The sequence below is a fragment of the Eupeodes corollae genome, chromosome 3 (assembly GCF_945859685.1).
Source record: "Eupeodes corollae chromosome 3, idEupCoro1.1, whole genome shotgun sequence".
Taxonomy (NCBI): Eukaryota; Metazoa; Arthropoda; class Insecta; order Diptera; family Syrphidae; genus Eupeodes; species Eupeodes corollae.
The window spans coordinates 15,000,274-15,016,584 of NC_079149.1; positions in this window are offsets into that span (position 1 = coordinate 15,000,274).

Genomic DNA, 16,311 nt, shown 5'->3' on the forward strand with positions numbered 1-16,311 from the left:
CAAGGTTTTGAGCGTCATCCTGGTCTACTCCATCCATCCAGCGCAAGCAAGGAAACTATCAGGATTTTCATGAATTTAAACAGCCTCAAAAAGCGTCATATATGAGTTTATTTTGGTCGAATTCAAAGAAATAATATCTCAAAAACCTGACATAGAGTGACTTCAAAGTCGGACACCTTGGTAACGAGTGTAAATGATGAACAACTACTGGCAGTTCAACCAGTGTACTTAGAAAATAGTAATAAATTTTTGTTTAAAAACTTAAATTTAAAATTGTTTTTAAAAAATTATTCGAATATAAGCAAAGTTTGTATTTGAACCAGAACTTTCGATTTTCTTCCGAAAAATATCGAAGTGAAAAATAAAAAAAAATTAGAAGTTAAACTCTTGTGGAAAATGTACCTTTCTTGAAACTCTAGGTACCACTTGAGGCTATGAAATACATGTTGAGCGTTCGTATTACTGGTTTTTGAAAAAATATGAAAAATTAGATTGGATACAATTAAAAATTGTTATTGATAAAAAAACTCACTTTATATCAGGCTAGAACAAGAAAACTAAGGCTGGGAAACAATTTGAAAATTTCTTGAAAACCCATTTTTAGTACAGTTGATAAGATTTGAACTCCTTTGATCCGGAAAAGTGTACATTGGAATTCAAATTTTATTTAATCAAACTAAAGACAATTACTTATGCCTTCATTAAAGTCGGAAGAAGCATTCATATTTTATTAATTATTGACTTGAACACAGAAGCTGAAATATTATATATTATATTTTGTTTTAAAGGGTTTTCTTTTCTACTCGAAACATTTTACTATTGAGAAAGGACTTGAAAAAATATTATGACTGAAAGTTATAATGTAAATAAAGGCCTTATCTTGTTTCCTTTACCTAAATTTTTTGTTTGTTCGAGTTGTAGAACGTAGTCTTAAAGCTTTAGTACCTTTAGTTTTTCTCCTTAAGCGAAGTTCGTAATCTTCCAAAATATTTTATTTCTTTCAAGTTATAATTTATTATGGTATAGAAAAAAAAGTTAAACACTTTCAGGTTTAGAGTATCGAATATTCGATGGTCTAATCCGAATTTAAGAAAACATTGATTTTTGTATAGGACGGATTCTCAAAGTATGACATTTAAAAAAAAAACTCTGAAAATTGTGTGTCAAAAAATTAAATCAATTAAAAACTAAGCGAGTTATTGAAGTCGGTCCGATTTGTCGAATTGGAAAGTTTGAATTTTTTGATTTTTCAATGTCCTTAGAATTAAATAACTTAAATTAAACTTTATTTTGTATTGTAACGTGATACCAAATATATTTTTGGAAAAAAATCCAATGAACGATTTTTTTATATATCAGAAAAAACTGAAAAAAAATATTTGTCACCACGAAAATTTTACGAACGAAAAATGATTTTATCTCCAAAACTGTTTTTTTGCGACGAAAAATAACGTTTTTAACATCTGGTAAAATTTTGAGAAAAATCGAATTAAAAATTTTCTTACAAAAAATAAAAAACAAAACAAAATTTTTATTAAAATAATAAAATATCTTTTCAAAATATTAAAATATTGGCTTTAAACTAATTTCATCCTTTCAAGAATATTGTTTTCAATATTCAGTTAAATTTTGAGAAAATTCGAATAGATAGTTTTCTTACAAAAAATAAAAACAAAAAAAAATAATAAAAGTTGGTAAAAATTGATTTTCGACTCAAATATCTTTTCAAAACCGTGAAATATGGGCTTCAAATTAATGTTATGTTATAAAAAATATATCAACATTCGATCAAATTTTGAGAAAAATTGCATTGACTGTTTTTTGTACAAAAAATAAAAACCTAATTAAAACTTGCTCAAAATTTGCTTTCGACTCAAATATCTTTTTCAAAATTTAAAAATATTGGCTTCAAACTATTTTTATCTCACAGAGAATATTATTTGCGACATTCAGTAATTTTTTTTATAAAATTCCAACAGTCAGTTTTTTCATAAAAAATTAAAATCTACAAGAAATAGTACGCAAAATTGGTAAAAATGTATGTCCGTTTTTTGATATCTCTCAAATTAATTTGATTCATCCAATTTGTATTTGTTTATATAAGAAATAAAAACTTTTAAGAAATGCAATTAAAAATACTAAAAATTGGTTTTCGACTAAAAATCCCGTTAACAAAAATAGATTTTGAAATTAAACTATTTCATCATATTCAAAATATTGTTAGTAATTTAATTTTTCAGCCGCTATGGTAAGGGCTGTTGATCTGATAATAAGCGGCTTTAAAGAACTTAGAACTTTGTTTGTTGGCTAACAGCTTGTTAAAAACAATAATTTAAAAAATAAAGAATTAGTTTGTTATGTCAAAAAATTATGAATTTTTGAAAAATAGCAGCTGTATAGCCAAAATGATCCCACAACTTTATAACAATTCACTAAGTCCAAAAAATCCGGCTCGAGCATTTTTAAAATAAGTTTTTCTATCTTGTTAACGGTTTTTAGACACTATTATTATATGACTAAAAAAGTCAGTCTCCATGTACCCATTCCTAACACTTTAATGTTTTCCTATAGGTCACTTCGACAGATCTTGCAAATTCCGTTTTCAAAATTAAAACACATTATCATAATCATGCCGACAAAACATCAGACATCAATACTGTCGATTGCAGCCTGATATTATGCGAGACTTTTGGTGTTTGGTTTCGTCTGCCGCAACTATTAAAACATATAGGACTTCTATATTAGGCCGATCCACTTGACGATCCATTACAACACTTTAAGTAGGGGCTAATTTGCGAACACAAAAAGATATGTACATATGCTTCTTATAGAACGTGCAGTGGTGATGCATTTATTTGAATCTTTTGAACTTGGTTCCCAAGGAGAAACTATATTATTCGGTGGCTACGTCGGATGAAGATTGTAGAAAAGAGATCTTCATAGTTTATGAATGTGGTTGGTAACCGACTGGTGGCGGTTTTAAGTGGCTTCCCAGGCGGTCTGGCGGGATAAATACTCATGTAGATGTGAATTGCAACCGGAAGAATTCGATTTTTGTTTGTTACTCATTTTTGTTTCTGAATGCAACATCAAAATTAAATAATAATAATTATTGAATTGTATGTTTTTTAAAGAGACTATAAAAATAGCGACAAAGAAATAAGCAATTAAAAATAAAGGAAGATCTGTTTGTTTTCGTATAAGTGGATGCTTATTTATGGGACTTTGTAAATGGAGGCGGAACGTCTCCATAAGGGCGCGACATATTGTGATACGTTATTTCCAATGATTTTGATGTGAAGACGCCTATATCGTCAAAAATAAAAAAAATATAGGCGTGGAGTCAAACAAATCGGTCTATGATCTGATTAAAGACTGCACAAATCTTATATATAAACCTTTTGGGAACATATAGGTTTGAAAGTTAAGTAAACAATATTTATTGAACGCAAAGGAATTTGTTTGCTAATTAATAGTCATTTAGCCTTTAAAAGTTGACAGATTCCTAGTGTAAAGGAGTCCTTAGTTTTTATAAAATGTCATTTAAAAAAAGGGAGACTCACAATCATACCTTTTTTTAGATATCCTTCAAAATAATTATTTTTTGCAATAAGAAATTTGCCATTGAAAGGAAGTTGGAAAGTATTCAGTAAAAACATCTGCTTGCTGCTGATTTTTTGATATTACCTATGTAGGATTTTATTTGTATTCGGAAAAACTGGGAATTGATTTTGTTATTGTATTAAATGAAATTTGTTTAAAGTCAATGTTTACCAGTCTATATTTAAACTTGTCATTGTGTTATGTACTTAAATTTACCTATCCTATTATTGTGAATTGATTTCGTATTATTTTGTTAACGACCTAACTTGTAACCCATTGTTAAGGCCCAACTATATCAGGCATAAGCTAGCATATGCGCTCATAAATAAACTTGCGAATGCAAAGAATCTCAATACGAGTGAACATAATGGAGTCTAGCTCCGTTTCGTTCAATTTTTCTCAGTTTCGTTAACGTAAGCAAACTTAAGCAAGAGCGATCCCAGTCGCTCGCCGCATAAGTAAAATCTGACATGTAGATACGTGAGCAAAATTAAGTTATAGCTATCCGCAGTAATTTATCAATTTTCGTTGGGTTTATGACATAAGGTTATGCCTTGCTTGGCCTTTATTCTTTCCTTCATCATTTATTCTTTTCGTTAAAAATTTCGTCGTTAATTTTTGTAAAGCTTTGCGAAGATTATAAATTATAAGTAAAAGACGATTTAAAACTACAGTCCACAATTAAAACGGACTATACAGTCAATGAAGTCAATGTATAATAAAGTTTTGGAAACGTTTTAGTATAACCAACCGTCAAATCAATTTTAAGTAATATACCTATGGTATTCATTTTTTGGAAGAAATACTGGCAATTCGATTTTTCAAAAAAAATTACACTAGATCAAAAGAACTTTTAGTTGCAAGCTTGTAAAAATATGCAATCTTTTGGGAATGCAACCTGTTATGACTTCAATATAAAAATTTCATTACATGCATTGCTACAAAATTCGCAATCAATAATCTTTTGGCTTTAAAAAGACTGCAATCATTTGAATCCAGTCAATTGATTGCAATCATTATAGCTTTCATAAATTCTTTCTATTGATTGCAGTCGAATTGTTGTAGAAAAATTGTGTGCGGTCTTTTAATGGTCAAATGATTGGTGATTCAAAAAATTAGATGAAGTTAATGCATGTAATCTTTTAGTTGAATTCAATAAATGATTTATAATGATTGCATTCCCAAAAGATTGCATTCTTTTACAAGCCTTTTTTTTTGTTCGTAAGATATTTAAAGTGCCTGAATTTGTGTTTTTCAATTTTAAAAAGACTATTGGCTGAATTCTTTTCCACTAAAATTCATGGCAGTTTCAAATGTGTTATCACTGTTCAGTTCAAATATTTTTAGTATTGCCTTCAATTTTCGAAAAACCTTCATAATTTACTAGACATCACCTGCCACAGAGAAAATGCTGATCTAATTTTCTAAAACAGTTTTTTTTACGAATGTCTAAAAAAAGGATTAAGCGTTATTTTTAAATTTATTGAAGATAAATACAAAAATGTTGTATTCGAAGTTCTAATTCGAAATCACCACTAAAAATGTATTCACAAACGTAGATATTTTATAAAATCACAAAAGCTTTAAATTCAAGATTTCTCAAAACTTCAAAAAGTAAATAAGATACTAAAATGATTTAAATTGTATTTAGCGAGACTTTGATAAATATTTAAAAACCCGACATTAGTCATGAAAAAGTAGCTCTAAAAATGTTTACCCCGTTGTCCATTGAACTTGGAACATCACACACTTAAGACATATTCAATTTCAACTAAATTATGAAAACCTGAAGAATAAAAATTATACTTTAAAAAAGAAAGAAAAGAAATACGTTGTTCCAAAGACTATTCTCAAAACCAACAGTTTTAAACATAGAATTACTATTTTAAAATTTTCAGTCTCTAACCAAAACCATTCGAAATAAATTTGATTAAAGCAACTTCGTTGTTGACTTTTAGAACAAAATTCTGGGTTCTGAAATACAAGCTCAATAATTACCTTTTCCTATAATCTTCGAATACAATACAAATTTTCAAAATATTTCCAACTAAAAAACTTGAACCTTGATATTTTTTTAAAGACTTATAGGGAATATCTGCTTCAATAGGAATCTAGAGCCTGTCTTTCAATCTTCTCTCCATAAATATAATTGCTCGTTTTTTAACAAACATCATTATTCTAAATGTCACAAATCCCATAACGCTTATATTGGTACCTATTTGTTTTGTTAAACTCAGTGCAATAATTTTTTACAATTTTCGCGCAAAAATATAATTTCCTTCTACATTTCTCTATTCATATGTCAGATTCTAAGAAAATGGCAAAAATTGATTTCGTTGTTCTGCATTTTATGCAAGTAGTTTTTTAGGTTAACAAGGTTAAAATATAATTGAATGGTCACAAAGAATAAAAAAGAATCCCTGCGGTTGTAAATCTCAATTCGTGCCTTTTTACTAAGAAACTAAAACATCGAAATCGCAGCAAAACCTAAAAACAAAGTGCAGATTTTTGTTGTGTCCCAATGGAAAACAAAAGCAACAACAGCAACCAACGAGATCTCTCTCTCTCCTATAATATCTTATACCAAAAAGTGTTCTCGTTTTTTACCAAATACGATTACCCAGTTTCAATCGATTGTTCTGTATTTTTTCACGAAAAAAACAAAATAGATAACATTTTCCCTAAAGTTAACACAAGGCCATTAGACTTTTATGGTAGTGCAGTTTGTAATTTATATTTCCGAACTGATTGTCCTTTTTTAGAATCATAAACCCTCGACTGCTAAAACAAAAACCAAACAAATTTCTTACTCAAGCAAATTTTTGCAATGTGACACTTTTTTAACGCTAAAACTAAAACTCAACGAAACATACGACAACAGTAGGTAAAAAAACGTCAAACCGCAATAAAAATTAACTCGGAATTGTTTTTGCTCGCTAATCGGCTCGGCTTGCGAAAAGGACTGAATACCTTTTCCTGTCGTCGCATTTAACGCGTATATAGCGAAAGCCTGTCATAAATATCCTAACAGCGGTCCTTATAGTTTTAGTTTTTTATTGACGGATGGATAATGAAACGTCAAGTTGAGATTTCCAATGACAACCATCAGTGACGTCTTTTGAATGAGAAACCATATTTTCTGTCAAATGCCTAAATCCTAAGAGAGAGGGAGGGACAACATCACAAAATCTTAATAAGTCTGAGGTTATGTGGTAAAAAAAGGGGCAATTAACGGGTGTAAATAAATAGGTAACGATGTATGCACACCTTAAATTATTCTATGATGTCCAATATAAGACGACAACGAGAGAAGCCATCTTGGATCTGTTTGTTTTTCGCTTTTTTTTGCTGCTTCATCCAATTATTTAATCATTTCCTAGTTGGACGTCACGTGCAAATGTAACTGCCGCCACATCGTTCTTTTCGTTATTTAGTGCTGCTGAACGACTTCTTTTGAATTTTTGTTGGCACTGGAACTGTGGCACTGCCAAGAAGTTTAAGAAGGATACCAAGCCACAGCATTGCAGGCGAAAGATAAATAGAGAAATAAATCCACATAATGAAGTTCGGTAGGTAATGGATGGGCCTTAGGTAGTGGGGGATGAGTGGTGTTGAGCGCAGACGCATACCTACCACCCTTCTGGCCCGGCCCGGCCTGGCATGATGTGTCAATAAAATGGCAATAAAGCGAGTTTTGAATGTAGCTCTTATTTATAGCCTGATGGTTTGGAAGATGGGGGAAATGATGGCTGCTACTTCTTCTGCTGTAGCTGATGGGAAAGGGAGCTCCGAGCTCGGCCTGATGGTGCTCATAAGGTCACCTTATATTCTGTACATTTGATGGTTGGCTTGGCTATGTATATATACAAGAGTATTCTTGCAACCAGGCGGCGGCGGCGGGAGTGCGGTGATGAATTAGTCAAGTTAGCAGAGGAAAAGCTTCCACATGGCTTTTTATTATACTTGTGGCCCCGATAAATTGCCGCAGTTTGGTGATTTAGGATCGAAGAAGAGCGATGAAGCCGAACCATATATAACAACAAAAAGGCTATACCTTCAAGCATCAAGCTATACGAGTATCTAAAGGATAGGTGTAGGTATTCTCCACCTTTTATATTATTTGCCTCGAAACTCATCTATAAGGGATGGCTCTTTCTTGTGTGAGCCCAGGAACTTCAATTATTTTCGTTATAATTCAATGGTTGAACATGATTAATCGGCTATCTATTATCCTCTCAAACTCGGTGGGGGTATAGCTCTGTTTGTATACCATAAGAGCAGTCGATTCGACACATTATTGGGGTGCGGAACGATATATAGCGGTATAGATGAAGAAGGCACTGATGTCTTTGTATACGAAGAAAGGCGGAGTTCAATTTTCTGTCAGCAAAACAATTTAATGGGAATTTTGCTTCTTCTCTTCTCTTGTCTTGTCGAACTGGCTGGAAGCTCAGGTGGATCTTAATAAGGAGGGATTTATTATTTGAAATTATTTTTGGAACTCTATTATTGCCTTCCGGGGATATCAACCAAAAAAACAGCAACAAAATTGATGAAACAGCTTTTTAGGTAACATTATTGAGGGAATATCTATGTTGTATAGAGATATAAGGTTTATCAAGCAAACAAAAAGAAAGGTGTTAAAATAAGGCGTTTGAAGTCATTTAATGACATTGTGTTTAATTAAGATAAATGAATGATTTCACAAAAAAACAATTAGGAGTTGAGAAATGAACCAAGACAATATAGGCAATATTTTATAAAGGCTTAAAAGTGAGTAGGCTTATTTTTGGTAAACAAAATAAGTAAAATTTCAAATATAAAAAGATCTAAAGGCTTAGCTTGTAGCTGATAACTTGCAAGTAACTATAAATGAGAAATGGTAAGCAATATCGTGAAAACGTCAATTACAATAAAGTGTCGAGAAGGGACCGATATGGGCGTTGATCTGCTTAGTGTTCCAAGTATATAATAAGATCTTGAACTGTTTGGTTTGATAAGAAAACAAATGCAGTTTTGACGGGATTCAGGGCCTGGATCATTTTTGGGCATACAATAATTGTAAATTTTTACATTTTGTAATAATCAATATGTACTTACTCTTTATATCCTTTCCAATAATCAACTTATACCTCTTGACAGAAAATCAATAGAAGAACAAAATCAAAGTTTTGAACATAATAGTTTTTAAGAATCTCTCAAAGAATACAAAGTTTAAATTACTTAATTACCGTAAAAAGAAACAATTGGAAATACTTTAGTGTTAGTATTCTACAATGACTTTTTAACAAGCATTTTAACAGACAAATTGTTGGAACCCTTCAACGCTTATGTCTTTTTGAGCATCACTCTGACATTTTATAAATATTTACCAAAAATATTTACTGAAATGGGTTATAAAAAGGTCTAGTAAGGTCTCTTATATTTTAGCTTTTAATAAATCGTATATAATCAGTACGTTAATAAATGTTTCACTTTAAGATTTGGAAATTTTAAAACTTAGTTTCACTAACTATTTCGATTCCACGGGGGCCAATTCTGCAAGATTGAATGATTGGGACCCAAATTTTTGCAATGACTTCTCAGTGAGTAGTGAGTTACTGTACTTACCGTCTGATAAAACTATATACAAGTGGACGCAGAAGACATTTTGTATTCTATTTTGCAAACTGCTGAAAATACCAACTTTGACAATTGTGAAGCAAAGAGACCTACAAATCTATACCCGACTGATAACTTTTTTGTAACCTTCTTGTAAACAACTCAGTGGTGAAGATTACTAACTTCTAAAAGTTTCTTCTTAAAAATCCCATATATTTTGAGCCAATTTGTATAAAACTTTTCTTCAGTTGCTTAATGGTTTTTACCAAAGTATATTTCGGAAAAACTCTACGGAAAAGTCGATAAATTGTAAAAATTTAAAATTGATTTATTTGTATGGAATTTTGTATATAGGGTTTTTCAATAAGGGCGGTTAGATGTCGTGGCGCCGTCCTGCTAGAACCACATGTCGGCTTGTTCCATATGGTTCAATTAGGATAATAAGAAATTAGTTATCATTGTTATGTAGGGCTCGCTGTTGACGGTGACCGCCTCGCAAACGTCGCGCGTCGTTTTCAAAAAAGTACTGATCACGTTAGCTTTTTGAGGATGCATTATCACCTGGTTAACCTAGCGTGGGTATACGGCAATTTTGACGCCACTAAAGATGATTTTTCGGCCAAAATTGGGGTCCTCTTCCCAACGATTCAAAGCCCAGTCAGCTAACCAACGGCGTTGTCTAATGAACTCTGAGCTTCTGGGTCAGTTGGATCTTGTAAAATTTGCCAAGTTAAATTCTGCGAAGGCCGAGTTCTTATGCACAGTGAGGTATAGACTGCCTCGGGTTCTGCTGTACACTTTTACGGACCGCGGCGATGTTCTCGGCCGAACTTGCGTTCCTTGAACGAACTGAACCGATCGTCTCAAATTTGGCCACCAAACGTTGAAGAGTCGACTGTGAAATTCCACCACGTCTACCGTAAAATGGGCGCAATGCGGCCAACGTTTGCGTTAACGAACACTCACTTTCATAATTAAGTTTTGCCATGATGATTTGGCATCTGAATAATAAACATAAGGCCTGACAGATGTCAACAAAACAAAATGGCCGCCACGGGGGGCGCCAAAATCTACCCGCGCCAATTTAAAAAACCCTATTCGAATAAAAAATATAAATTTTTTAGTGGAAACATTTTGAAAATTGCGTCAAAAACAAAAATAATTTTGCATTTTATTGATGAATTGTTAACCTTAGAAATTCCAGATTAATGAGAAATTCATTTACGAGTTGACAAGATAAATAAATAGATGGCTCTGTTCTGCGATCAATGTCACAACTTGCAAATATTACTATTTTTCCTGATAGTCGTATATAGCGAATCACATTCTTAAACGGTACAAGTTTTATTAGTGATCATTTTATTCATTTAAATCATTTTCTTGCAACAAACAGTTTGCGCGTAAAAAGCTAAGTTATACAATTGCAAGATCATGATTAAGGTGGGACTGAACAAACCGTTGTTTAATTAGTTTTCATTAAATTCGGGTTAAGCCTGTAAAACATGCTGAAATTTCATTATCAAAATCTTTATAATGTTCATAGAGGAAATAGCTGCCACACGGGCTAACTCATTACTTCACGATAAACCCGATTGAATAAGATTTGTTCATATTTTAATACTTTTATCGGATTTACGAATATTTATGTCAGTTGGAGAGTTCCTTTACATTTCTCATGTTTTTGGTTGGTTAATTTAAAGTCGATTTAAAAAAAGCATGTTTGTATTAAAGAACATTGTGGCCGTAACTTAACACAATGCTAACTAATTACCCAAGGCCAAGGAAACTTATGTTCAAAACGCTGCCATGCATTTATTCGTGTTATTACATAGCGAAGTAACTTCTCATACATACTTGCTTGCCACCATTAGATGCTATTTGTTTTATTAATTTTAAAGGTTTAAAACCTCTTGTTCTAATTTTTTAAGCCTGGAGTAACCAATAAAAAAATGTGGCCATTTGGAACTTCTAGAAATAAAACCCAACATCGCGTTAGCTCTAGAAATAACGTGGTCAATTTGAAGCAAACAACTCATTTTATAGTCAAAGATAACTCCAAGATCTTTTTGACTTGTTAACCTTTGTAATAGATGATTATCAATTTTGTAATTGGAAATAAATGGATCTAGTATCTTAAGAAATGTGAAAACACTTCATTTTTAAATATTGAATATAAACCATTTATAGTAGGTACACCAATTACAATACAGGCAATATCAGTTTGAATTTTACTGGCAATCTTACACAGCTAAAAATCTTGAGATCATCATTAATAAAAATAAAATAAAAAGGAGTGGTCAAAGGTGGCTGCCTTGTGGTACACCTGAAAAGTTTATTATTTCATTTGATAAAACGTCACCAATTTTAACATATTGACTACGTCGAACTAAATAGCTTTTAATCTAATCAAGGAGAGGTGGGTGAAACCCAAGCAGCTCATGTTTTTTCAAAAGAATATTGTGTTGCACGCGATAAAATGCTTTTAAAAAACCGTTGTAAATAACGTCGACTTACAAGCGATATTCTAAACAACCAAAACAATAACTCGTAAAGATTGATAAATTTGTTGCCGTCGATTTACCACTCATAAAGCCATGCTGATGATGAGAGATATCATTTCGAACAAAACAATCTAGAGATGATAAAGCAGACAACACATCACCTATAAACAAACAAAGGCTACCAGTATTTATATTAGAATTGAAATTATTAAAATCTTGATAATAATTCATTGTCAATTCAGCAAAATTTGATTTGAAAAAGAGGCTGGAATGCGACCCACACTGATAACTTCCCATCCCGTCTGTCGATTTGTCTTGCTTAAAAGTTTGTATAGGTTTTCGTGTTGGATAAAAAAAGTTGTCAGTTTAATTATTCTTACAAATTTTAAAATTACCAACAATATTTTTCATATCAAAAAATAGTTTAGTTTGAAAATCTAGATTTTTGAAAAAGATTTTTAGTCGAAAACAAGTTTTTACCAATTTTAGTAGCTTTTCTTAAATTTTTACAAATTAGAAGAATGGAATTAATTTGAGAGATATTAAGAACCGAAAATCAATTTTTACCAAATTTGCGTACAATTTTTTGTATATCTTATTTTTCTCAAAATTTGTCCGAATGTTGAAAATAACATTTCTTATAAGTTTAAATTAGTTGGGAGCCATTATCTTTAATTTTTGAAAAGATATTTGAGTCGAAAATTAATTTTTACTAAATTTGAGGCATGTTTTTTTTTAGGTTTTTTTTTTTATTATAAAAAAACCGTCAATTTTTCTCAAAATTTTACCAGATGTTTAAAACTTTATTTTTCGTTGTACAAAATTGTTTTGGAGATGAAATCATTTTCTATTCGTAAAATTTTCGAGGTGACAAATTTTTTTTTCAGTTTTTACAATATTTAATATGAAATTTAATTCAAGTCTCTAGCGTTATTGGTTCGTGAGAGCCACCAAGAAATTTTCTTGAGAGCCCTTTCTGCATCTTTCTGCCTTCTTATTTGTAAAAAAAAATATTTTAAGTCGATATCTCTTCTGGGTTTTGAGTTATGGACGACGAAAAAACGCGTACCCACGCACAAATCGGACCCATTACAATAACTTCGTATGGGAAGTTAATAGTGTAATAGTCAAATAGTGTTGAAAAGCTATCTAACAGCGTATTCAGCTTAGAAGACCTACAAATCTAATCGTTAACAGGAAATCAACAAAAAGCTTAAGAAGCATCAGTTGACCGAACGTGGATTTACGAGATGATTCGAGGCCACGATAATACTTTCCGGAGATTTTTGTCAATTGCTGCCAGTCATTCCCAAATCTACTGCTATCAAAATTTTAACATTGTTTTTTTACTATAACGAAGTCTACCACCTGTTCGCCATAGTAAAGTATAAAAATGACAGTATTTAAAAATAGTAAAACCCTTTTATCGATTACAAATGTGCCCAACTGTCTCTTTCAGTATAAATTCAAAATCGAATAATATCGAAAATAAGATGTCAGCTGTTTCTGTTTTCTTTCTGATTTGATTAAAGTAGTTCAAAATTCTAATTTTGTAATACGTAATTGTTAAAACAATTTTTCAAAATATCAAAACAATTTTAACTCAATTGCGTTGATGTTGTTGTTGTACTTCAAACCCTCGACTGCGTTTCAATAAAACCCACCTCGACCCAATATTCTCATCTTGTTTTTTTTTTATTCCAATTCGTTTGTATTTTTATTGTTTTCATTAAAAAAAGCCAACCACTAAAAATGAAGACAACAAAAAACCACATAACCCACAAATACTCATTGTTTTTTAACGAACAAACGCCTTGTTAACCCAGTCATTGTATCCTGTCTCCTGTTCTGTTCTTTTTTAGTCCTTTTCCTCATCAAGCCTATCATTATTGTCATCGTATAGTTTATTTATATGAATGTATATATAAATAAAGGTCTACACGAAAAACCAACACCTTTACGAGTAAAAATCATAGCCAGTTAAAAATGAAAGGACTAAAAACTATAAAACATAAACTCTATTACAATAGAAGAGGTAGATAGATACAGGAGAAGAAGGTTTCACATTCAACATTCAACTGATGAGACTTAAACTGACTAAAGGTTTACAAACAGAAATAAGGGCTCCATAAAATCATAAAATAATATCGCGAGTTATATTTACCTGACGGTAGACTTTTTGACTTTGAAAATGTATCCTTCCTTTTTGCTAAACACCTTCGTTTATAGTCATACCTCTTCTTTCTCTATGTGTATAAACGGTTAAGGATTTTATAACTGGTGTTTGGTATTGGAATCATTTGTGTCATAAACTCCTTTCATCAATTTTGGAATTTCGCAAAAGGAATGTTCATGATTTTGAGTTTGTTGAAAGTGTTTACAACAGCGAAAGTGAATATGTAGAAATAAGGATAAATAAACCAACATTTATTTGAGTGAGTTGATATTTACCATAGAAGAGTTCAACTGAAATTCTCAGCAATTTATGATCCTTTCGACAGTTGAGTATCCTTTTGCATGGCATTGCATTTCATATACTCTCGCAGAGATAGAAGAAACAGTGTCATTGGCGAGCGAGGGTGATGTGGTGGGTCAGCAGTTCTATAGGGTTCAATAAAATGTACATCTTCTAGGAGTCCACAGAGTGTCACACAGAGCACAAACATTTTCCAAGGCGACAGAGAATCTTTTGTTAGAAGTCCTGCAGAGCTGTTGAAATATTTAAATTTTAATCCAATGTCGTTCAATTATTGAATGTGGCCAACCAACCACCGACAACAAAACCATATGTAGATTCCGAGTCCTTGGTTGCATTACAAAGCTATAGAAAGATAGTGATCTGCCCCCAATTTAGGATGTCTCCCTTTTGGCCCAGGGGAAATTATTGCTTCGGTATACTTCTCGACGGGTCCAGGTCCTTTTTTTGTGTTTATTTTAATTTTTGCTTGAATTCCTTTTTAGGTTAGTTTGCAATTAATACGGTATTGGTTCTCTAAATAATCGACAGATTTTACTAGCTGAGTGAGGAAAATGTCCTTAGAAGGATCCTTTTTTTCTCCGCATGCATTGAACCGTCATCATTATGACAAAGTGTTTTTGAATATTCCTTAATCGTTAAGTATTTTATAGAGGTATCAGTTAGCGAGAGAGGAGAGACGATTGTAAAGAAATATAAGTTCTAGGTAAATGAGTTTCGCTTAGCAATAAAATCCTCAAGACAATAGAAATTATCCTTCGCGAAGGAGCGAATTTTGTGTTTTCCTTGGAAGAAGACAATTCTTTTGGTTTATTTCCTTTTTTTTCTTCCTTTTTTCTGTTCTTTCAGATGATTGCTGTGATGTTGAGATGCTGTGATGATGTTTTGGAAAAATGGCGGAAAAAACGATTTGGATTTCAGCATTAGCGGCAGCGGCGGTAACTACTATCAATAAATCACAATAGAGAATTCTTCTAAAAACTTCTTGTTTTTCAACTGAAACTGAAATGAACATAAACCGATTCGGATAGTAAATTCATAAAAACCTAATCGAGTTGTTAGATTATCGATGAAATTGCTAACAAGGTCAAAGATACGATTTTTTGGGATTTTTTAAATTTATTATTAACACGAATTAGAGATAGGGTTAATCCGAAGAAATGAAATACCACAACAGGGAACCATCAGTCCTCATATAATAATGGGCTGCGGCGGTAAAGCCTTTTTGATATTAATGTGTGAATAATTTGTCGGAGGTTTCTATAGACTATTTGATGTCTTCCTCATTGTTTTCGGTATCAAATTAATCACGTTCTATTTTGTGATGTTGCAACAAAAGCAGGAGCTAGAAGACTTTGTTACAAGTGAAAGCGAAGTGTGAAATAATGCCTGTACTTAAGTTATGGTTACTTATCGTCCTTTTAGTTTATGTCTAGAAATTTGAACCATCAAACATTAGCGACAGAGAATCGAAAAGAACTACATAATTGACTGATTTTCCTATTAACGTGGCAGAAATGCGAAAATAAATATATTATGAAAACATTTGGAACACATTTATTTTATTAACAAACAAATTAAGAAATTCCGAAGTCATTTTCTTGATTGAGTTGACAAAAATATAAACAAATGAAACTGCGCATACATATAGTTATTTACTTTGAAGAAAAAATATAAAATAAAATGAATAATTAATAAGCGCCTTGAAGAAAATTATAAATAAAATAAATTTCAACGAATGAAGAACGCGGATGAATTTCATGGAATTTTAATTGTGCGAGCGAATTAATAATATTGACAATAATTTAAAAGCTGATGAATTAGAGTCAGACGTTAATAGCAGCTGTTTGTCACGATCACGATTAAAACGATGATCATTTCGGAAAAGAAAATGAGATGGTGTAATCAAACGAATATTAATTAAAGATAGTATTTTTACGCTCTAATTTTTTCATGATGATTTTGTGATTTACTCTTAACGTTGTATATTCTTAGAGGTATTTGAAGGAAGAAATGTGAGGCAAATAAAATAATTAAGTATATTTTCTGTTTCAGAATTCCGGAGGTAATTTCTTGCCCAGAAATTTATAAAGTTACAAGACACATAGAGTGTTTTATTTTTCGTTTACT